This window comes from Phocoena sinus, chromosome 11 (genome assembly GCF_008692025.1).
Source record: "Phocoena sinus isolate mPhoSin1 chromosome 11, mPhoSin1.pri, whole genome shotgun sequence".
Lineage (NCBI taxonomy): Eukaryota > Metazoa > Chordata > Mammalia > Artiodactyla > Phocoenidae > Phocoena > Phocoena sinus.
This window is the reverse complement of record NC_045773.1, coordinates 95,563,572-95,586,944: the sequence shown is the minus strand read 5'-3', so window position 1 is coordinate 95,586,944 and position 23,373 is coordinate 95,563,572. Positions and strand designations below refer to the sequence as shown.

Here is a 23,373-nt window from a genome sequence, read left to right as displayed (position 1 = left end):
TGATTATCGCAGAGAGAGAAGTAGCAGGAACTCCCTTCCCAGCAGCTATAAAATGCCAGTTAAATGGCTTATTTGCAAATTGCCAAATACAACCACTAGGTTATTTCTACACAAGAATTCCTGTATAAGCAAATCTTCAGAACCTCAGGATTCAAATGAGGTGAACTAATGAAAAAGTCCTGGGATTAACAGAGAAAACTACTGTACATAAAATAGATAAGCAATAAGGATTTACTGTATAGCACAGGGAACTGTATTCAGTATCTTGTAATAACCTATAATGAAATATTATCTGAAAAAAAATAACTGAATCACTATGCTGTACATCTGAAACTAACACAATATTGTAAATCAACTATATTTCGACTTAAAAAAAAAGTCCTTGGCATCCAGACAGCCAAAAAGCACATGAAAAGATGCTCAACATCGCTAATTATTAGAGAAACGCAAGTCAAAACTACAATGAGGTATTACCTCATACCAGTCAGAATGGCCATCATCAGAAAGTCTACAAACAATAAATGCTGGAGAAAAGGGAACCCTCCTACACTGTTGGTGGGAATGTAAATTGCTATAATCATTATGGAGAACAGTATGGAGGTTCCTTAAAAAACTAAAAATAGAACTACCATATGATCCAGCAATCCCACTCCTGTGCATGTATCTGGAGAAAACCATAATTCCAAAAGATATATGCACCCCAATGTTCACTGCAGCACTATTTACAATAGCCAAGACATGGAAACAACCTAAATGTCCATTGACAGAGGAACAGATAAAGTAGATGCAGTATATGTATACAATGGAATACTGCTCAGCCAAAAAAAAGAATGAAATAACGCCATTTGCAGCAACATAGATGAACCTAGAGATTATCATACTAAGTGAAGTGTCAGACAGAGAAAGACAAATACCATATGATATCGCTTAATGTGGAATCTAATAAAATGATACAAATAAACTTACAAAACAGAAATAGGGTCACAGATATAGAAAACAAACTATGGTTACCGGGTGGAAAGGAGATTGGAGGGATAAACTGGGAGACTGGGATTGACATATACACACTACTATATATAAAATAGATAACTAATAAGGACCTACTATATAGCACAGGGAACTCTTCTCAATAATCTGTAATGGCCTGTATGGGAAAAGAATCTAAAAAAGAGTGGATATATGTATATGTATAACTGATTCACTCTGCTGTACACCTGAAACTAACCCAACATTGTAAATCAACTATACTCCAATAAAAGCTAAAGAACTCTTTAAAAATGTCCTTGGACAAGTTAGCAGCTTCTTTTAAGTCAGGGCGCTGTGCTCTGCTCCGCTGAGCTCTGCTGGGAGCTGAGAGTTAAGACCTGGAGATTCCCGTCCTGATCCTGTTCCTGGAAAGCGTCGGGATTTTCAGCAAGTACTTTCACCTCTATCTCAGCCTCTGTGGCCTTTCTTCTTCTTGCTTGTAACCAGCATTGGTGTGTCCGGGATAGATCGGATGATCTCTACCCAGTTCTAAAAACTCAGGAGAGTATTGTGCTAAAAGGAAGCTCCTTATGGGAGGAGATGACCCTGAGGGAAAACGGCTAAAAACTAATAGCACTCGTCTTTTACTTTCACCCTCCCCGGGCACCTCCACTTTCTACTGTTCACTCCTGGCTTCCTAAGTTTCTGAGTCTTACAAGAATTTCCCACGAGGACTGTTTTTGGCCTGAAAGATACCCTCAAAACATCAAAAACCTTGAACCAAAAAGAGGCAGACTACTTTTCATATTTAAACTGAAAAATGTTTAATGGCAGAAAAAAAAAACAAACCCCACCAAAACCAAAAACCCTCCTTGACTGGGAAGTAGTAACAGGTTGAAAGTTTAATAGGACATGAGGAGAATTTGACACCTTGAAGGCAAGGGTTTGCTGCAGGCACACCAGGGATGGAGGTGAACATGGTATTTAGGGACCCCAACCTCCCCTCAGGCCTCAGGTTGCCTGGCCAGAGCACCCCAGCCAGGTCCCCACCCCCAGCCCCCTGTCAGTGCCCTGGGTTTGGTTAAAGAATGTGTTAATAAAAAATTACTCATGACACTGGTAAAAAATGTAGGGCTGACTCTGTTCAGTCGGGAACCAGCACCATGGTGTAGGGATGACTACACTGGAGGAGGAAGTCTAGTGGCAGCATTTTCCCAACAGCATCTGCTTACTTCATGTCTTTGTAGCACATTTTGCTAATTCTCACACTATTTCAAACTTTTTCACTATTATATTTGTCATGGTGATCTGTGATCAGTGATCTTTGATGTTACTGCTACGACTCACTGGAAGATAAGATGATGTTTAGTATTTTTTAGCAAGAAAGTATTTTAAAAAATGTTTTGCTGCTCAAAGGGTTAATTTTTTTTTTCATAAAAATGGACTGCTTCATGAATTTGTGTGTTATCCTTTGTGCAGAAGCCGTGCGAATTTTCTCTCTATCGTCCCAATTTTAGTATATGTGCTGCTGAAGCAAGCACTGCAATACACTTTTTTTTTTTCTTTTGCAGTACGCGGGCGTCTCACTGTTGTGGCCTCTCCCGTGCGGAGCACAGGCTCCGGACGCGCAGGCTCAGCGGCCATGGCTCACGGGCCCAGCCGCTCCGCGGCATGTGGGATCTTCCCGGATCGGGGCACGAACCCGTGTCCCCTGCATTGGCAGGCAGACTCTCAACCACTGCGCCACCAGGGAAGTCCTTTTTTTTTTTTTTTCTTGGTTGCGTTGCGTCTCCGTTGCTGCGCGTGGGCTTTCTCTCCTTGAGGCGAGCGGGGGCAACAACAAAGGCGACCGTGCAACAACAAAGATGTTGCGGTGCACGGGCTTCTCATTGCGGTGGCTTCTCTTGTTGTGGAGCACGGGCTCTAGGCATGTGGGCTTCAGTAGTTGCAGCACCCGTGCCCCCTGCATTGGCAGGCAGACTCTCAACCACTGCGCCACCAGGAAGTCCCAAGAAAGTATTATTAAATTAAGGTACGCACATCGTCTTTTAGACATAATGCTATTGCACACTTAATAGACTAGACTATGTATAGTGTAAACATTACTTTTACATGCACTGGGAAACCAAAAATACCATGTGACTTGCTTTATTGTGATGTTCGGAACTGAACCTAGAATAGCTCTGAGATATGCCTGTACCTGTTTTCGCAAACTGAAAGAAATTTGAAGGCGATTTTTAATTTTAAGAATAAAGGCAAAAAGCAAAAATAACAGATGCTTTATCTCGATTTATTTTGTGCATCTATTTGCAAGATGTGTCTTAAGGTCATTTCTTCTTTGCTTTATGCCATTTCAGCTTACGAAAGGTTTCATAAGAACGCTCTACTTGTGGATTGCAGGGGAAACCTGCACCTCTCAAAGCTCTCTATCTGGCGCACAGCTGCTGAGCTGTCCACTGGTAGGTGCTCCGTGGCACCTGGAGGACCTGCCCCAAGCAAAACTCTCATTTCAATAACTCACGCACAACTGCACCCTGCCTTTACTTTTGTAAAGGGATTTACTAAAAAGGAATGTAGGGCCTTTGCCTTTAAATGTCAAAGCAATGTTTCTCTCTTTGAAAATCAAATCTTTCTTTTGGTTCTTCTGAAAGTTACTGATAAGACCAAAGGGGATAAAGCAGGGAAGGAACAAGGAGAAGAGAAACCGTGGCACCAGTGCCTGGAAAACGGCTCTCTGTGGGTGAAAAATGTTCCAGTTGTTTCTCCCAGGTAAGACTTGAAGCAAAGAAGTCATGCAGAAAAGCTCATGGAAAATCAGAGCAAAGTATTTTTAGGTGGTTGACCTTTTAGTAAGAGTAGTATCTCCTTTAAAAGGAAAAATTATCATAGAATGTTATGTTACTAATACTTGGAAGAGAGGCAGGAAGGTGGGGGGATAAGCCAGGGGTAAAAATATCCAAGTCTGTGGTATACACTTTGGGGGCCTGTGTGCCCAGAAGCTCATCTTTCTGGACTGGCTGGTACTGGAGCTTTGCTCTTGCATCTGGTATAACTGCATCCCTTGCCTATCGGAATGTGTCTGCAGAACCATTTCTCAGTTCTCAAAATGTTCCCATACAGCCTCCCTCCCTCCTCCTCCTTCCTTGCCCCTTTCTTCCTTCTTATTTTCCTTACTGTCTCCAGGAAAAGAGAGGTGATGAAGCTTCCAGTTAAGAGCACAGACTTCAGTCATATTGGCCTGAATCTGAGTCTGGACTCTGCTACTTACTCTGTGCGTGACCTTGGACAAGTTACTAAATTTCTCTGGGCCTCAGTTTCCCCATCTGTGTAATGGGAGGAACAATAGTACCTGCTTCGCAGGGTAGTTGGGATAATTAAATGAGAGAGCACATGTAATGTGCTCAATAAAACTGAGTTCTCAGGAGAAAGGGAGGAGCTTGCAGAAACCTGCTGACTGTCTGCCCAAGGGGACATGAGTGCAGGATAAGCCAGCGGGTCTGGATGCCCAATCCAGACCTCCTTTGATTTTTGTATTTTCTGTTTTCACTCCAGTACTCCCTGACTTTATTCCGTTGTACCTGCGTGGATTATTTTGACGGAAGAAACTGAGCTAATCCCACTCTGTGTTCTGCAAAATTCTCTGATAATAGGTTTTTTTTTTCTCAAAATACTCCACTGCCCCCCAAAGAGTCAACTCCAAGTAAAATTACGGAGCATACAGGGTTTTGTTTTGCTTTGGTTCCAGTCTACCTCCTCTTTCTGTAGGCTCCGCATCTCCATTTCCCTCCCTTCACCCTAAATCCCGAGGGGTCTTGCTGTCTAGTTCACTGCAGCACCTGTCCACTTCTGCCCTCTTTCTTATCTTCCGAAATAGCCTGTCCCAGTGACCTTTCGCCACTCTCATTTCCTGGGACAGCTGATATCGGCTAATTTTTAGGAGTCAGCATGAGTCTAAGCCAGTCCACAGGTGACCACAATGAATGGCCCCTCTCTTTGCTGTGTTTGTCTCCTCACTGTGATTTCAGAGGCTCATCTCCAACAGTGAAATAGGCAGCAATTGCAAAGTAGTAGGTATTTCCAGTGCACACCCAGTTGTACCTTCCTGCAGGGAGTTCCCTGCTCCTTCTTGCGGTTAGGCTGGCCCCAGATACGACCGGGGTCATGACTCCCAGGATACTCACTGCTGGATAGAGGGAGCAGGCTGCAGGGGTGAAAACTAGACAGGTCACCAGGCTGAGGTGGCAGAGCGGGCCGGCCATCCCTGCAGGCAGCGACTGGGCCGTCCCAGCTACTCTACTAGTCTGACTTCACTGCTTGGCACCATTCTTGGAATGGATGCAAAGCCTTTTCCTTTGCCCGGAAAATCTCGTCGAGCTCCCTCTCCCCTGGACCCCTGAGGGCTGCTGGAGAGGAGCGCACCTCCAGAGCCTGCGTGCTGCTATCTTAAGGGCTCTGTGGGCTCCAGGCCTCCCGCGCATCAACATTCTTTCCTATTTAGCCAGAGAGGGATTTCCTCACCGTTTTCACTCCTGCCAAGACCCAGTCCCACCTCTGCTGCCCCTCCTACCAGACTCCCTCACTCAGCAAATAACCTTGGCTCATCCGAGGGGGGCCCTCCGCTTCTCTCACCTGCCTGCTCTCCCTGCCTGTCCCTCCCTCCTTCCTGCCCCCTCTTCCTCTCCAAGGCCAACGCCCTTTGTCTCTGACCTTGACCTGGAGTCCTCCTACAAACCCACTGGCTTTCTTCTACCATGCGTCTTCTCTTTCTGGCCCTGTGGCTCTCTCCACATAGGTTGTGAATAGCCCCTGGTCTCCTTGAGTGGAGACTAATCTGTGGCCCATTCTCCTCTGAGCTGCCGTCACATCCTCCTACCCCTCCGGTGCTTCCTCTTTGAACCTTCGCTCTCAGCCCAGGTGTGCGTGGGCCCATCCTCACTCTCTCCCCGACTCCCACCACAGGCTTCCTGGAGGCCGAGTCCGAAACCCTCTTTCCCTGTGGTCACGACGCGCATCCTCCATGCTGCATTGTAACACCCCCGGCCGAGGCCTGAAGCCTCCCGGTTGCCCCTTGCAGTGGTCCTTCTCCATCGTGATTCTTCTCTAACCCTTGAACTCACTGTGCTTCCTTTACTGTGTGTGTCTCTCCTCCTTTCGTCCCCTCTCCCCATCCTCCTCCTTTCCAAACATGCAGGTTCTGTCCTGGCTTAGAGTCCATTTCCTCCACAAACACTCTCTTGTCTTTCTTCCCCTTTATTCTGACTTCATCTGTGAATAACATGTAAGTTGGCACTTTTAGGAGTTACCTCTTTTCTGAACTTCGGATTTTCCTCCCTCCCTCCCTCCCTTCTTTCCTCCTCTCTCCCTCCCTTCTTTCCTCTCATCTATTCAGTAGATATTTACTAAGCATCTTCTGTGGGCCAAGTTCTGTACCATAAAATTAAAACAGCGATCACAGTAAAACGTGCTAAGTGCTGTGAGATGGGAGGTACAGGATGTTATGGGAGCACCCAGCAGAGACACCTAAATCAGAATGCGAGAAGGGAGGGTGAGGAAAGGCTCTCCCTAAGGAAGTTGTGTTTAGGAGGAGATGTGAGGAGAGGTAGCCTGAAGGGCAGGGTGAGTTTTGGGGGAAAGTCTGGTGACTTCTGCCGCCTCGCCCCTCTCATTCCTTCTTGCAATCATATCCTCACCTCTCTAGGCATCCCCTGGTGACAGACACTTCATACTGGACAGGTTTCAAACTGAACGGATTATCTCTTCCTGTTCTTCTGGTGCTGCTGTGTCAGCAAAAGTCACGCCAGTATTGTTTCCCTAAGTTTCCATAATGTCACACCTGACTCCCCTAGTTTGCTCCCCCCTCACATTGGCTCCACCATCTGTGTCCTCTTCTCCTTCTGTCATTCCCATTCAAAAATCCCTTGCTCTTGTGTACTTCCCTGGTGGTCCAGTGGTAAAGAATCTGCCTTACAATGCAGGGAATGCAGATCTGATCCCTGGTCAGGGAACTAGGATCCCACATGCCGTGGGGCAACTAAGCCCGTGCGCCACAACTACTGAGCTTGCACGCCTCAACGAGAGACCCCACGTGCCTCAAACTACAGAGCCCGTGAGCGCCTGGAACCCGCACCACAACTACAGAGAAGTCTGCGCACCACAACGAAGATCCCGAGTGTCGCAACTAAGACCTGCAACTAAGACCTGATGCAGCCCAAGATAAATAAAATAAAAATTAAAAAATCTTTAAAAAAACTCCCTTGTTCTTATAGCCCTTCTTTTTCTTGCCGAGACCTCCAGTCTCACCCTCATTCAATCAATCCACAGACTTCCACTTTTAGATATTTTCCTGAAGTATTGTGAATATCACTCTTTCCTCAAAAACTGTCAAATCACCATAAAATAACATATGCAACGCTGGTGTCATGAGCTTCTACCATTTGCCTCAACCAGGGGAAACAGCTACCCTGAAGGACTTTTTATTGGTCTCACTCAGTAAGAATCCTTTCAAGATGCTGCCTGCAAGGCCCAGATGAAGGAAGCCTCGATCCTCTCCCTCTTCTTACTTCCCCCTCCCAGTGGAAGTCACTGCTTCCTTCTTTGTGCTCCCACAGCACTTTATTTGGGTCTGTAATCACACATTCTTATTCATAAACACTCTGCTCTTCATTATAGTTATTTGTGTATGGTATCAATCTTCATTACTGGAACAGTTGGTTTTTTACTCCCTTTAGTGATGGCCAAACCATCTTGCCTGTAACAGGCATTAGATAAATGCTGCCACATTCAACTGCATCAGGACTATAGCTGTGGGAGACCTTGGCCATGTCATTGCTGCACTTATCTGAACACACGTGCAGTGTTTAGCTGCTCTGGGGATTCCTGTGTGAGTTCCACTAGCAACGGCCAGGCAGCTAATGTCTTTGCCAGTGCCAGAGAGGCTGATGGGATCCTGAGTCTGGACTACAGTTTAGAAATGACACCAAGGGCTGATTCTTGGGGTGTCTCTGCCACCTGGGACTGAGCCTTTCTGCGAGGGAGCCTGCGGAGTCAGGGTTGGGGAGAAGCTCTCATGCCAGGAGAGAAAATGATATTGGTTCCCTTCTGAGACCATTCTCGTCAAGCTCCATCCTGAAGGCCTCACTCAGGCTGAGGCTCAAGGATCCTGGCTGAAATTCAAAGTCCTGAGGAGGTTCCAGCCCAGGACCGCTCACCCACAGTAACACTCGAGTTGTTAGGGGCCAGGCTGTGAATTTCCCAAACTCTTGGGCTGCCCCCATCCAAGCTGGGAGTTGTCTAAGAGATATATAGATAAGGGTCACCCCTGGATCCTACTTTGGAGAGCTGGGCCAGAGCACATTATCAGCTAATTAAGATTGCAGAGCACGAAGTGACAGAGAAAAGCAACAGAAGAATCAAGAATTCGCCCTCCTGGATGAAGACAGTGGCTAGACGAACGACCAGTCACGTATGTGGGTAGAACTGAATGTGTAGGACACTGTCTGGAGGTGAGCAGACTGCCTACACAAGGCTCAGCTTCAGGACGGTGCTCAGGTGGTAGGGACTGGCCTTCGGGGTTGAAGTGATGCTTTCTCACAGGGTAGCTGTGGTGTGAGCTCCAGACAATCAGCATTTTTATTGTTTCATAAGTGCATGACATTAACCTTTTGATTACGGAGGCATCCACTTCAAAGACATCCATCTGGAATAAACACTTCTCCAGCTACACAGCTAGATCAGAGCCAGGCCGCCCCACCCATGAAGCTCCCCTGGTAGAAAGCCCTGGGTGACCTACACTGCTGGCCATCTGAGTCACGTGCTTCCCCTCTTCCTGTGCTTTAATCCCCACTCATGTTTTAAATTCACCAATAAAGAGTGAACCCATGAAACCCTAGGCGCCTCACCCTCGACCCCGATAAAGGCAGAACCCCAGGTCTGTGTGTTCTCTCTCTCTGTCCCCACGACCTCGCTGTTGGCCCCCAGGACTTGTGAGTTATGTACCTTGGCTTTTCAAAGTTCCCTGTGGCCGTCAGTGAGGTGTGCCCTGCAATCATAACAAGAACCACAAGGGCTGGTCCAGTCTCAACTGCTGCTTCCGTGGGGAAATGTCTGCTGGGGGGCTCCTAGCAGTAGCAGGGGCCCAGGTGAGCACTCCCAGGCATTCCTAGCTGATAGCATCTCTACTGATAGGCTGAGGCCAGCCCAAAACAGTAGCCCTGAGAGAGAAACCTTAACCCCTGGAGACAGCAGTAACACCGGGATGATTTAAGTTGGCTGGGAAAGTGGGAAAGAGAGGGAAAGGAGGTGTGGGGGGGGGAGGATACCTGGCTGACAATCAGTGCTTTGGTTCTTCATTTGATTTCTGTTGTGGTTAGTGGTTCAACGCAGGAGGGCCCCAGCATCTTTCACAACTACACTACCTAGACTGTGCCTTGCCTTTTAAAATTTCATCATGTCTATGTAAAAGGCCCTGTGGAAGAATACAACAGCACAAAACCCCATTCTTCCTCAGAGCCTAAAGCAGCCCATTTTCGTCAGCTTCCAGAAGTTTCCTTTTGGAATCATCTGTTAATCACCTTTATTTTAGGAACTTGGAATGGGTAGCATAACTACAAGGGACTCATCGGAAGCCAGATAGGACTTCCAGATCCACACACACCACCACCTCCAGGAACTCTGGGGCAGAACCTTCAGGAGTCTCGTTTGGAGGCTTCCACTGGAGAATCCTCTCCTTTTCTTGGCCTGGCTGCCCTGAGGGTGGGTGCAGGAGCTCTGGGAAAGGAAGAAATCCTGATCACAACACCACTTGTCTTGTTTCTCCTAACACCCGCCTTTTCCCACTCGAGTGTGGGCACTCCTGGGCACCATTTGTTCTCATACAAAGGAAAAAATAGATTTGTTGTGAGTTCCCTGTGTGCCTGACTCGGTTACCTGATGTTGCGATGGTTTGTTTTCTGGGATGTTTAGCGCTGTACACGTTCTTTTTGGGGCGAGTGCTTTGTAGAGACATAAACAGCCAAGTAGGCTGCAGGGAATCAACGCGTAGCTGACTCTTCTTTCTTCGGAGCTACATGCCTGCAGAGATAAATATACAGAAAGACAGACATTACAAAGGAGGAAGGATGCCGTGTCAGCATGACAGCTCCGAACAGAACAAAAGAGTTATCTGTGTGCAGAGGCTGAAAATAGAATATAAAGCAATCAGAACTGGGGAAACAGTGGAGGCCTCCTGGGGAATCATCTGCAAAGAAATCCTGAGCCTCCCAGGAAAACAAACCGTGGGTAAAATCGGTGTGAAAGTGAAACTTGAAAAGCCACGTTGAGTAATGCCATCGGATGCAGTGGAGTGAAGCCACCGCTTTGGAGTTTTTGCTCTGAGCAAGGTACCCTGGCCTTGGGCAATGGGCTTATTGGTAAGCTGCCCCGGTTGAAAGCAGTGTAGCCAGGCCAGTGGGAGGGTGGGGTAGGCCTTTGACATGAGCCACGCTAACAGTTCAAATAGAAATATGGCAGCAGAGCTGCTGCGGCGTGTGTGTTTCTAAAACAAGATATGGTACGTTAATTTTACATTTAAGACTCTTTTTAAAAAGCAGATGCTCTCCCCCACCCCCTTCAGCTTTTTGGCAAGCTTGCTAGAACCCAGTGAACCAAGGCATGCTGTCCCCAGCCCTTATCTCATGCAGTATCTCTATTCCTTTGCAGATCAAGCAGCTAATGAAAACCTGCTGAAGAAAGGGCAGGGCTCGGTTTAGACTGCATTTCAATGGGTAGTTAACCTCGGAGTTAACGACTCTGCACCCGTGGTCGGCTTCCTGCCCCTGGCAGGCACTTCCACCAACCCTCCGTCAATTCCAGTACATCTTGTTTACTGGCTGGTTTAAGATCCAGTTGGCCACTTGCCCTGTCAGGACAGAGGCAGCCACTGAACTGCGCTTAGAACCATCAGCTATGAGTGCAGCCAGTTGGGTCAAAAAATGAAGGAAAGGAAGAGGCCTTTCAAGAAACCTGGGCCTTCTGATTAAAGTAAGAATTAAGCCATTAGGTCTGTAGGAGGGGCTTTGGGCTGCTGCTAACTTTTTCAAACAAAAGTCCCCCTCAGCTACTGACCCAAACTCAGTGTCTCATCATCAGTTGCCAGGGCTGAATGACAGGATCAAAACGGTTTAAGATCAAAACGGTTTAAATTTTAAACAACTGTCATCTACCTGCTTACTGTTCACTTTCGAGGTGGAAAGTGCCCCCAACAGGAAGTGGGACTGCCTCATTCTGAGTTTGCCTTGAAAGCCAGAAATGACCCTCCTCCCCAAATTCAATTCCAAGTTTAATTCCAAGCTATCTCTGCCTATAGAGATTTGTATTGAGTTTTGTTGCTTTTGGTGGGATGGTGATTTATGATTTAATTGAGAATGGTCCTCATTCTTAACAAGATTACTGTCTCAAAGACATGAAATATATAGCATGCTCTGCTCCGCTCAGCCACGCCAAAAGAGGCCCTCACATGCGTCTTTGTGACACGAAAACGAATGCACATCCACAACCCCACAGAGGTTCATCTTATTCAGAGAACCCAAAGGTGGTTTAAGGATCTCACTGGCCTTATTAAAATAGACAACCTAAGGAATGCAGAGAAGAGAGACTAGATAACACAGTTTGCATCAGTTATGGGCTGGGCAGGTGGACGAGTGGGATAGGGATTTAGTAAAATGGATGGAATTAAGGTCTCAACCCAAAAGACACCCTGTTTTACTCCTCAGGGACTCAACCTCATGACCTGGCTCCAGCTCTTGAGCCCTGTGGCTCCCCGAGATCTCCTTGGGATCTCCTTGGAAGGAGCTGTAAAATGCATTGTGTTGATTTCAGAGATACTCTGAGTGCTGCCAGGGAAAGACCTGCTGAAAGCCCGGCAGAATGAATGTGCATCTGGTAGAATCCGGAGCAAGGGAGCAGAGCAAAAGCCAGCCCTCCCCCAGCTCTTTCCCCAGGCTGTTCGGCTTGGTTTCTGACCTCAACCTCACCCTCTTCTCTCTCTCCTTGATCCAAGTCTGGAGTCCCTTTCACACCAGTCGTGTTGCCAGCATTGTCAGGGGGTTTGATGTGGTGTGAATTCCTGCCACTGGGATGGACTGAGAAATTCACAGAATCTCAGAAAAAGAGAACATGGGAAGCTTATAAAGACTCTTTCTGTGCAGCCTGTGTCCTGCAAGCACGCACTCTGGAAACTGACCCCTTCAGATAACTGGTTTCAAAGATATCTGAGAGTGGGGCTCCCACAGGCTTTCTGGGGGCTCATTTCTGTGTTTTGTTCCAGGTGGTTTCAGGTTCTTGCATTGGTCCTTTTAAAATCGATCCTGTTTGTTCTATACCCACCCGGACACCTCTTTTGTCACATCTTAATTACGTGCCTGTGAGTTTGAGTCATCCATCCTCCAGAGTGTACCCGCCACCCCAATACCTACCCAGCCTTCCATTTAGATTCACACTGACCAGAAGTGCTTGTTGATGCTGTGAAAATATCCGATGCTTTTGATTTTTGGAGGTAAGGCAGATGTAGTCATTCACTCATTCATTCATTCAAAAGTTAATTTTGAGTGTCTCATGTATGCCAATCACTGTTCTGTGTACTTGGGACACATAAGGAAACAACAACAAAAATGGTTGTCTTGAAAGCTTACGTTATAAGGGTGGGAAGGGAGTGTGGAAGCAGATGGTAAACAATAAACAATAAATTGCGTGGTATATTAGAAGTTATAAATACTGTAGAAAAAATAGAGCAGGTAAAGGGACATCTGGTGTGCAGGTGGAGTGGGGAAGGGAAGATTGTAATAAAATTTTCAAGTGCAACTTTACTGAATGAGTGAGAAAAATGACAAACGAGTGCTTCTATTCCTTCTTGTGAAGAATTGGTCTTGCCAATAAAACATATCACTATCTGTGGAAACATTTTATTTTCTGCAAATATTTTCATTTATTTATAAAATAATATTCAGAATATAAAATAATTATGAAATAATATTCAGAATATTATTTTATAATTATATATACACATATATAATCATATGCACATTACAATTTAATTGAAAAATATGTACCTTCAAGGAGCTTTGATAACTTTCAAGTCAGGTAGATAGATACACAGGAAATTTCTAGTTCTCCAAAATTTATTCCGGAAGGACTTTCAAACCTGACCAATTCACATCTTGTGGTAACATGAACCACAGAAGCATCTCCCTGCCTTTTGACCCTGTCCTGCTGATCAGGCTTAAAGCTGCTTCATGCTGGCCTTCAGCCCAAGGTGGCTGTTGGAAGCAGAAGGGCTTCCGGACAACAGGGCTGGCACAGTGAGTGAGACTCACGCTCTCCTGAAAGGACGAATGACACTGGGGAGGCACGGCCATTGCCAGCACATTTCTCGCACACTTCATTCCTGCTCCAAAACCCAAGTCAGGACTCCAGTTTCTAGTCTATTTGAAAGTACTTGGTACACAAATAAGCAAATGGGGGACAAGGAATGTCCAGTCATTGTTTGAGGCTTTTCTGGAATTTGGAGCATTGTGGTTTCTGTTGTTTAGAAAAGGCTCTGGTTGCCTGTTTATCATACAGTGCAGGCCCATGAATAACTTCCTGGGGGACTGGCCCACATTCTTGGTCCCGTTGGCGTCTCTTGCCCAGCAAGGCTCATTCAGGGCGTCTTCCCAACATCCTGTCTGAGAATGACCTTCTTTTCTCCGTGTACTAAGCTCCGAGTCCTTACTGAAATGACCTCCTGCACAGGAAGGCCCGTTGTGGCGCCTGGCAAGAGAAAACAGCCCTGGTTTCTAGGAAGTTGGACACACACGCACATACACACACTCACTGCAAGTCTCGTTCAGAAAAGGAGAAATGTTTATGTTCTTCCACAGACCTGATATGGAAAAACCAGCAACGTGCAGAACAGAGGTGAAGGCAGGCCCAGTGAACACAGCTGGAAACCAGGGAACATGACAGGCCGCAGGTCCAGGGGCACAGCAGCCTTAGTGACCACACCATGCGGACGTGGGCACTGAGATGAAGCCAAAGGCGTGTGTGTCCATGGCTACACTCAGGCTTAAAACCCACTCTATGGAAAGCCTGCAAAACCTTTAGCATTTAAGGGAAAAATAAGCGTGGAATTTATCTTAATGTCTAGAAAGAATTCTGCTCTTGCCAAGTATGTTCTAAAGCTGTGGGTTTTTTTTCACTTTTCTAAGTGGCACCCATGGGAGCAGGGGAACCCCAAAGAAAAGGGGCAGGCGTGTCCTTTAAATTCTTTCTAGGTCTTCATTAAGACCTGCTCAAACACAGTAAAGAACTTTAAGGAGCCCTCTCACTCTGGTAGGATGATACTATTGTAGAAATAAGACCTTTGTAAATATCATATACAAGACACTCATTTCATAAGGACTCTGATGGCCAAAGAGTTCAGAGCCTTGCCCCTGGTCATCCCATTGGGTAAAGCATGGTTGTGATGCAGAATTGTGATTTCCACCTCACGGTACTCAGTGTGCCTGCATTCCCCTCTCTCTGCTGCCTGGGGATGAGGGCTAGCCGGTGACCCGTGCAGCTGACAGAAGGGACCCACGCTTGGTTTAACAGTCTGCTGTTGCCGTTTGGAAATCCTTAATAATGTTATCTTTGAACTCATGTTTTGTACTAAGTCCATTGGGTCAGCAGAGCATGCATGTGATCTGAGTAGTAAGGAGATATACGGGTGTCTGCTGGTCCTCGCTGCCCGTTCACGTGTAGCATTCATGGTGCCCCATGAGCACAGAATTCCACAGGACCCATGATTGTGACAGAGTGTAGGGAAGACTCCAAGCAAACACAAGGTAAGCATGTCTATTACTGAGTAAGGTGGGGGTGGGGAAGGAGGAAGGGCACTTCCTTCCCAGGATGGCACACTTCCCACTGGAACCAGAATGCACTTGGAATGCAGAAGGAAGGCAGTGATTTTTTAAGAAACACAAATGACTAAGGAACCCTATCATATCCTTTCAAATACAATCTATAAATTCAAGAAGATAGAAGAAATCATAAACATATTGAGGGAAAACATGGAATCTAGTTTAAAATAAAAAGACCTGCGTCAACTATTTTGATATGAAAATACAATGTCTGAGATAAAATTACACTGGATGGCACCGACAGCAGATTAGACACTGTGGAGGAAAATATTGGTGAATTTGAGGACTTTAGCAATAGAAACTGTTCAAAATGAAACACACAGAGGAAAAAAGACTAACAGACTTCAACAGAGTATCAGTGAACTGTGGGACAACCCCCAGTGGCCCTATTTGCATGTAAATGGAGTTGTAAAAGGTGGGGACAGAAAAAAATATTTGAAGAAGTAATAGCTGAAATTTTCCTAAAATTGTAGAAAACTATAAACTCACAGATCCAAGAAACTCAACAAAAATCAAGCAGACAAAATATAAAGAAAATGACTCCAAGGCATATCATAATCAGATTCAACCTGGGGTAAAAGTGGTGGTGGGGATAAAGTCCATGAAAAAAAAAATTTTAGATTTAGATTTAAATTAAAAAAAAAGTCATTATAAGGAGAAAAATCTTAAAAATAACCAGAGGAAAAAATACACACTATATACAAAGGAACAAAGATAAGAATTTTAGAAGACTTCTCTTTGGAAACAATGCAAGTTAAAAGACAGTGAAGCAACATTTTAAAGTCCTGAAAGAAAAAACAAACAAACAACTATCAACCTAAATTCTATACCCAGCAAAATTAACTTTCAAAAACAAAGGTAAAATAGAGCCTCTTTCAGACATCTGAGCGTTGAAATAACTTGTCACTGGAAGACCTGCTCCATTAGAAATATGAAAGGAAATCTTGCAAGCAGAAGGAAAATGATACCAGATAAAAAGCTGGGTCTACACAAAGGAATGAAGAGCATCAGCAATGTCCCCTCATCCATGACATCAGTTCCTGCCAATAGCTCCTCTCCAGATTCCAGTCTCCACATAGAACAAAAATGCCCAGGAAAGCACTTGATCTTCAGCATCAGGATGTGAGCAAGAAATACATCTTATTTGTGCTGTAGGACCAAAGGAAGAAGAAAGATACTAGTGATGGTGGTGGGATTTGGAGACAAGGATGCTAAGTGAGACTCTAGAGGAAGGCAGCCCTTCCTTTTGGCCAGGGGCAGAGGACTAAAGCTCCTTTGTACGCTTGCTTCTGAGAGACTCTTATAGTTCTTTCCTTTATTGAGATTCTAAATAACAGAAGAAAGTGACAATGAATGGGAAGAATTTAACAACATACAGAGTTTAGAGTTTACTTAAAAATTTGACTTGACACATTAGGGGTCAGCAGGAGAAAAGGCAGAATCTTAGAGGTATGGGGAAGCACAGATAGGAATCTAAATTCTAGACTCTCAAGTTGAAACCTCCACTGCCATTCCTGGCCCAGGTTTACTGTCCTAAAAATAAATTTATGCAAATTTCTCTCTCTCTTTGAGTAATTGTTTTAGGAGTTATTAAACATCCAAAGATGTAAAGGAAGAGGAATCTGCTCTCAAAGATCCTTTTAAAGAGATCAAATACTCCCCCTCCCATCTCTCCTTCTCCCTCTTACCCCACTTGCTCCCTTTCTGTCTTTATCTGTCTCTCTCCATACCCACAGACAGGGAAGAAATTCTAGGATTGAGCCACAAATGATGAATGTTAAAGATGAAAAATGTGCTTTTTTGTGTCAAGAAAAAGATCCCACTCTTAGGAAGATGTAGTCCTGTGTCCCCTGCCTTGGAAAGTGGACTCAGGGCTGGATTCAACCATCATTCACACACGACCCAAGCATCTTTGGGCAGAGCACAACCTATGGAGTGGGTACGTGGTGGTGCTGAGCAGAGACAAATAGTATGAAGTGCGTATGCATGGTGCGGGGAATGATGAAGTAGTAAAATCATTCAAGGAGGCAGAAGGGGTTACAGAAAGGTATTCCAAGAGAAATCTGTGCTCTTTCTAAGCAGAGATTAGACCCCCTGCTTCCCCCACCCCTCACCTTTGTCCATCATTTCTACACCATGGATTTCAGGAGCTAAGAGGAGACACACATGTGTAATGCTAATGATGGTGTTATAGGCTGAATTGTGTCCACCCAAAATTCATTTGTTGAAGTCCTAACCCCCAGCATCACAGGACGTATTTGGAGTGAGGGTCTTTAAAGAGGTAAATAAATTAAAATGAGGTATCTAGGGTGGGCCCTAATCCCATATGACCAGTGTCCTTATAAAAAGAGGAGATTAGGACACAGAAAATTCAGACTGAAGGAGGACCATGTGAGGACACAGCAAGAAGACAGCCATCTACAAGCCAAGGAGAGAGGCCTCAGGAGAAATCAAACCTGCCAACACTTTGATCTTGGACTTCAGCCTCCAGGACTAAGAGGGAGTAAATTTCTGCTGTTCAAGCCACCAAGTGTGTGGTACTTTGTTATGGTGGCCTGGGCAAACAACTACACATGGTTAGAAAAAATTCTGTAAGAAAACTGTGAAACACAGTTCCTTGCTGGAGTGGACCCTGGAAGAAATGATGTGGCATCAGAGTCTGAGGGCATGAAAGGTGGCAAGTCTATGCACCTGGCTCCAGGTGCGAAGAGTTCTGAAGGTCAGCTCCGTCACTCAGCAGATTTGTGATCTTGGGTAAAATAATCTCTTGGGGCCTACGTATCTGCAAGTGTAAAATGAGCTTCGTGATAGCATGTGTCTTATAGAGATACCACAGGATTAAATGAAAGAACTCATGCAAAGTACTTAGCACGTTACATGCTCGACATGTTAGCTCATCTTCCTGTTTTTTCTGCAGACAGTAAAAGCTCCTCAAGGGAGAGCATCATGTTTTCTTCTGCTTTTGAAATGAACTGAAAGCATTTATGGAGTGTCTCCTATGTGTCAGCCTTTCACTTCAATAGACCAAATCTGTGGGGAACTCGAAGTCTCGTTAAGGAAAACCAGATACACAACGACGATGATGAGGGAGGAGTAGCAGGTTGCATCTCTGAATGCTTCCTATGTTTCAGGCACTCTGTTATGCACTCGACGTAATGTCTATCTCATTTTATTCCTCCACAAAGTTATGAGATAAAAGTCTTCACCTCATTTTTAAAGATGTGAAAATTGATGGCTAGAGTAGTTAAAGAATTTGTTCAAAGCCTGCTGGCAGTAAGCAAGAATCAAACTCAGGTATGTGGACATCAAACCTAACTATGCAATGATTGTTAGAATAATGCCTCCTCCCAATGACCTTTCTAGTAACCTTGGGAATCAGAAGAGGACCTAGGAACTACTGAATCATCCATGAATGTACTCAACGTTAGAAGTAAACTCAGTTTTTGGACCCTGTGAGGGTTTTTTTTTTTTTTGACTATTAATCTGATAATTAGATACTGTTTAGATATTCAGATTCTTAGTTCGTGACTCTGGAGATGGTGTCCATGCACTGTGGGTGGATTTGACTTTGAAGGAGGTTTTGGGATGTGCGGGGTGGGAGACCCCTCAGTGTCAGCCATGATCTGAGGGCAGTGGGAGGGCAGTGGACTCATGGATTTGGGGTCAGAAGACAGAGTTCTGGATCTGGCTCTGCCCCAAACTGGCTAGATGAGCTTGGGCACTTCACTCCTTTTGGCCTTGGGTTTCTCATCCTTAAATTGAAGAGATTATGCTTGATGATTTTCGAAATTTGTTAAAAATTGGATTCTACGATTCTGAATCCGAATGGCCCTAAGAGGCTGGTAAAGAAGCCAGAGACATGCGGAGGCAGAGATTGGCCCCCTGTCATCGCAGCAAGAAGGGAAACCCCCACTATGGGCAATGCCTTTTTACGGCTGGAACTGCAGAGACACAGACAACGTCAGGCAGCCATGTCCTTATTAATGTCTTGGTTATAGGAAAAAGCCTACTGGGGGCTTAAAGGAATCCAATTTGCACTCCAAGGACCTGCCAGTAGAAATCCTTCATGAACTCCTCGGCCACAGAACAGAGAGTCCTAGAATAAAGCCTGTTTTGATCTTTTGTTCGTTAGCGGTTATATCGTATCTCCCACATAAACTTCAATGCTTGTATTGCTTGTGTGCCAGCAGTAAGAAAGGAAAACACCACCAAGTGTTTTGGTTAGTTTTGGCATGTGCAGTTCAGGGTGGGAAATTCCCTCAGATCCTGGCTGATCATCTAGTATTTAATTTTTTTCATAAGTGTGTCAGTTTCAAAATACCAGAGGTTCTCGTTGAAGGGTAATCACAAAGAACTCGACATCCTGGCGTTTGGAACAAACATTCCAGCTTATTACCATCACAGTCCTTACTGTAATATTGGCGATAACAACAGTGACCACACTGCAGCATAAGATCCCTGGGGAGCTCCCAGGGAAAGTCTTTCCATTTATGGTAAAAGTCAGTAAAGAAATGGAGAGCTGACGTTTAAACCTAGACAGTTTGTGCTATGGTAGCGCTTCCTAGGCATCCAGTGTTGAGATCAGTGGGCCTCAAGCAAGTGCCTCCAGCCACCAGTTATCTGCCTGGCTTTGGAATCCACTGTCTGATCTTGGGCATTCCTTGGTCCGAGCTTTGGGAAGCTTCTCGCTTGCTGGTTTGCTCTGCGTTCTGATCCCTAAATCAGAACACATGACTTGATACTTGGTCTGACAATGGTCTGGGCCCTTGCAACACACAGTTGGTTCATGGACCAGCGGTATCCGCATCCCCTGGGAGCTGGTTAGAAATGCAGAATCTCAGCCCCACCTTGGAATTACCGAATCAGACCTGCACTTTAACGAGATCCTGGGGTGATTCACGTGCACATTTCAGGTTGAGAAGCTCTGTGCTAGAATTCCTGAAATAGAGGCTATTGTCTATACGTCCTATACGTCCACGAGACAGGTCAGCCATTCACTGCACTAGTCCAGGATAGTTTTGTTTTAAGAGGAAAGGACTGAATTCAGGAAACTCAGTGGGTACCTTCAGAACTTTACCTGTTTTCTGCTCTGTTGTGTTACTACTTTTCGGCCAAAAGAAAAATTTTATTTTCTATTGAAAGAAATGTATTTGGGGAAAAATGCTGAAATGAAACAAAAAAAGGAAAAACACCCTTAATATCACCATTTAACAACATGAACAAATAAATGGAAGTCCCCCTACTGCTTTTCTAATTCCACCCGCAAAAGTACATACTGTTAACCAATTTCACTTGTATCCTACCCAAGATACTCCTGTGCTTCTATGTTTGACAATATATATGTAATGAAAATCTTTCTTAATGATTCCTTTTCCAAATGCTTTCTGAGCTAGCACAATGAAAACGTATTAGATGGAACCCACTGAAAAGCCTTCCATTTAAAGTAGCAGCTCTGTGTGAAAAGCATTTTGCTGAAAGAGAAAGCAGCAGGGGCCTTCTGCAAAGTAGGACAATGCAAACCAAATGGTAGTCCAGGGTGTCAGCCAGATGGCCAGCAACCTCTGCCTTCCTTTCTGTTTTCTTCAGGTCTCTCTGCCAACCCCACAGAATACGTAGGACACTCGCCAATGACCTGTGTCCTTCTGGAGTTTACAATTGTGGCTCACAGTCAGTGGATGGGGCCAGCAAAGACTAGGAGACTCAGGCTACACTCCCCATGAGGTCATGAAAGAGCTCCAGGACCCCTGCGAGGAGGGGATTGTTTCTTAACAAATAGTTTCCAATTGCTTTACAACACTCTTAATCTGTTCTAAGATGGAGCTTTTATTCCTTCGTGGAAGACTAGGCCATAATTCAGTTGAGGTCATCATTTTCCAATTCTCCTCAAATATTTACTTGGAAAATCCTTCACTTAGTTTCCTTGATCCACTTACAATGTCATTGCTCTGAACCATTCTAAAATTAAAAAACAAACAAACATATATACTCATACCACCTGAGTTCAACAATCCTGATGGCTTATAACTTTTTTACACACTACACCTCTAACTGCTTGCCTTCTTCATTTTATATTCCCTGACTTAAGTTATATTTCTTTTACGTTCTTGGAGGGTTCAGGGCCTGTTGGTGACCAGTACTTTCCTGCTCTGAAGAAATCTCATCTGAGAAAGTGACACAGTCATATGTCAAGGAGACTGTATCTTTTCTTCTTACATGTGGGGTTTGGAGAGAAAGGATTGTTCCCCTTCTGGGACTCATGACCCATGTTTCTTAGTTTGTCTATGTATTTGTTTCCTCTTGCTGCTGTAACGAATTAACACAAATGTAGAGACTTAGAGCAACAATTTGTTATCTTATAGTTCTGGAGATCAGAAGTCCAAATGTGTCTCACTGGGCTGAAGTCCAAGTGTCAGCAGGTCTGGTCCCTCCTGGACGTCCTAGGGGAGAATCCATTCCTTGCTTCTTCCAGCTTCTAGGGGCTGCCAGCATTCCTTGGCTCACAGCTGCATCATTCTAACCTCTGCTTCCATCATTACATCTCCTCTGATTCTGACCTCTTGTCTCTCTCTCATAAGAACCTTGGTGATTACATCCTTAACTTAATCACATCTGCAAAGTCCCTTTTGCCATGGGTGAGATCACACAGTCATAATTCTGAGGATTAAGATGTGGACATCTTTAGGGGCTTTTCTTCTGTCTACCACAGCCTAAAAGACAAAAATACTGAAATTGTGACCTTTCAGCCTGTTCCACCAGCTAAGGTGGAATTTTACTTATTGCCTATACCTCGAGCTGCTTGGAATCATACCACGTAACAATGCTTCAGAGAGGGGGAGGCAGATCCATACTTTTGATAGACCTTAGGGATGTGTTTTTACTGGGACAAAGTCAATATGAAAAACTAAGAAAGCATAAAAAAGGGTTGTGGAGGCTTAAAAGAATGTAATCATCATCAAACATACTTACTGAACTTGTAGCATGTTCTAGGCATTCTGCACATATTATCTCATTTAATCTGCACAACTGGTCAGAAAAGCAAGCATTGGTGCCTGTTTTAAAGATGAAAAAACTGACTGTACAAGTATTATGGGCTATCTGCACATCTTCCATTTTAGGTCAGTGTTCAGGAACTTGTTAGTAGAAATGCTGTTTCTGCATGTGGTTTTTAATAACTAGAGTTACATTCCCTGAAGAAAGTATATTTATAGATTTTCCAGAAACTCTCTGCTGTTGGTAAACTTGGTCTAACCTAGGGCATCAGCAGAATGAGTCCAGGCATCATTAGAGACAACAGTGTTTATCTTGCTTTCTGGTGTATCACTCATTACTTTCTTTGCCCACTTAATTGGCCAACAGCCTGTTGTATCTGCTTAACTTTGATGAAAACAGAAACTGTAAAGTGTCCTAATGGTTGTAATTCAAGACCCTGTTATAGAATACATTCATATTTAATTTACTTTTATTGAATATCTTTCATGGGCCATGGGTTGAGCTGGGTTCCTGGCACATAGCTCAGTAAGAGTTTGATGGAAATGGAGCTGCCGCCAGCTGAAGACCCAGTTTGCCAGCACATCACTCAGCAACACATACGTTTTGTGTGTTTACGAGAGTCAATTAAAATAGGTAATCAATTAACGATATGAATAAATGTTAATATGTGTTAGCATTTGTTTAATAATGCTTAAGAGAGCAATATTTAAAAATCATAGATCTGTGTGCTGGAAGAGGTCCTACATCAGCCAGAATATTTTTCCATTTGCCAGACGAGGAAACAGAATTGACTCAATAAGAAGAGCTCTGAATCCTTCTTTTTGGATGATCCAAGCCAGATCCTCTTGGAGATGCCTTTCTGTGCATTTCCCTCAAAGCTTCAGCTCTTAGGGTATCCACAGGGACAGGGTGGTCAAAGCTTCGCTGGGGGAGGGCAGGGGAGGCAGAGTGAGGCAGTAAATCCAGGATTCAGGGATTTTGGTGGACACGTCAGGGATGATTGGCCTCCTCCTAAACTTGTAACAATTAACAAGAAAAACAATTCCTGTTTTTCACAAGTCCTTTATTAATTCCAAACCATCTTTGCATGTCAAGCATGGAGATCCTAGGCCCAGAGCTGGGGTCAGCCATGGGCCATTATGGGATTCTCAGCTACAGAAACTTCAGTGACACATGCAGGAACGTGGTCTCAGGAAAAATTCAGGACAGAGGCAGGTGTTTTAATTGTGTCAGTGTTCAGGAAGTCATCCTTCCATGGCTAACCAAACCAAATGGATTGATTTGTTATAAAAATTTACATAAGCAGAAAATTTACCACGAAACAGCCTGTAGGAGGATAGGCTTTCGGTAATTAGCATCCAGAGAACATATGAATGTTTCTTCTGTCAACATTCCCCTGCTCTGTACTTCCTGCTCTGTTTGCTGGCCTCAGCCCCACACTGAGCCTGCTGAAGCATGAAGCTGGGGAGGTCAAGCATCTCATATGGACTCCATCACAGATGTC

General features: G+C 44.7%; 1 non-coding gene across 1 annotated transcript; it reads right to left on the bottom strand.

Annotated features, from left to right (window-relative positions):
- Positions 1 to 2,399: 2,399 nt before the first annotated feature.
- On the bottom strand, positions 2,400 to 2,507 carry LOC116763021. The gene has a single exon (XR_004352436.1). It is a non-coding gene; the product is annotated as a U6 spliceosomal RNA (small nuclear RNA).
- Between the last annotated feature and the right edge of the window lie 20,866 nt (positions 2,508 to 23,373).